The sequence below is a fragment of the Atta colombica genome, unplaced genomic scaffold, assembly GCF_001594045.1.
Source record: "Atta colombica isolate Treedump-2 unplaced genomic scaffold, Acol1.0 scaffold3, whole genome shotgun sequence".
Taxonomy (NCBI): domain Eukaryota; kingdom Metazoa; phylum Arthropoda; class Insecta; order Hymenoptera; family Formicidae; genus Atta; species Atta colombica.
In genome coordinates, this window is record NW_017259403.1 from 76816 (window position 1) to 77687 (window position 872).

Below are 872 nucleotides of genomic sequence, written 5' to 3' on the forward strand. Positions count from 1 at the left end.
CTTTACAATGCTTCATTTGTATTTAATCGTGATTTTTATTCATTTTCTAAATAAATAAAAATTATCATTAAGATAATTTTTAGACATATATATTATTTAGAATTAATTTTAATATTATGGAAAGAAAAATAGATTATATAATGTCAAGTGTTAATATACTACCGTATCATGTAAAATTTTAAGAAATAAATAATCAATATGCAATAAAGAGTGAATGCAAATAAAAGTTCAGGATAGAACTTAGAAATATTTTGATTTTTAAAAATGTTCTATTTTAGGTATGATTAAATTATGCTTCATATATGACGAAATATTTTATTTTGCTTTCAAAATTACACCATTACTGCAGACTTTTACACAACTTTACAAATTTACAATGTTAATTGTTAATTGTAACTGCTTGTATATAATGTGGTATTAAATTTAAAACTTATGTATGAGTACAAAATATCATTATTACTGATTCATTATTCATTCCGAATTATCTATAAATCATATATAAATAATGATATTAAATATCTTTTAATAATAAATGTACATTTTTCGAGACAATTAATTATACTGCGTAACAAAAGGAGGGAGTATAGACATGGCTCTGAATGAACATCTTTAAAACCTATACAGTTGTCATTTTCAAAGTCCATACATTCATGAAAAAATGCATGGCTTATTTATCTAAGGAAGCTTAGGAAACCTTCCAAAAATAATCAAATAGGTCGTTTAAATTCTTTATAAAGAAACTTATTTTGTTTCTAGTAAATGATGATAGATTTCAAAATTAATGGTGTGTTTATACTTAACACAAGTTGAATCATGAAATACTATAAGAATACACTACCAGGAAGAACTACAAATATATATATATATATATA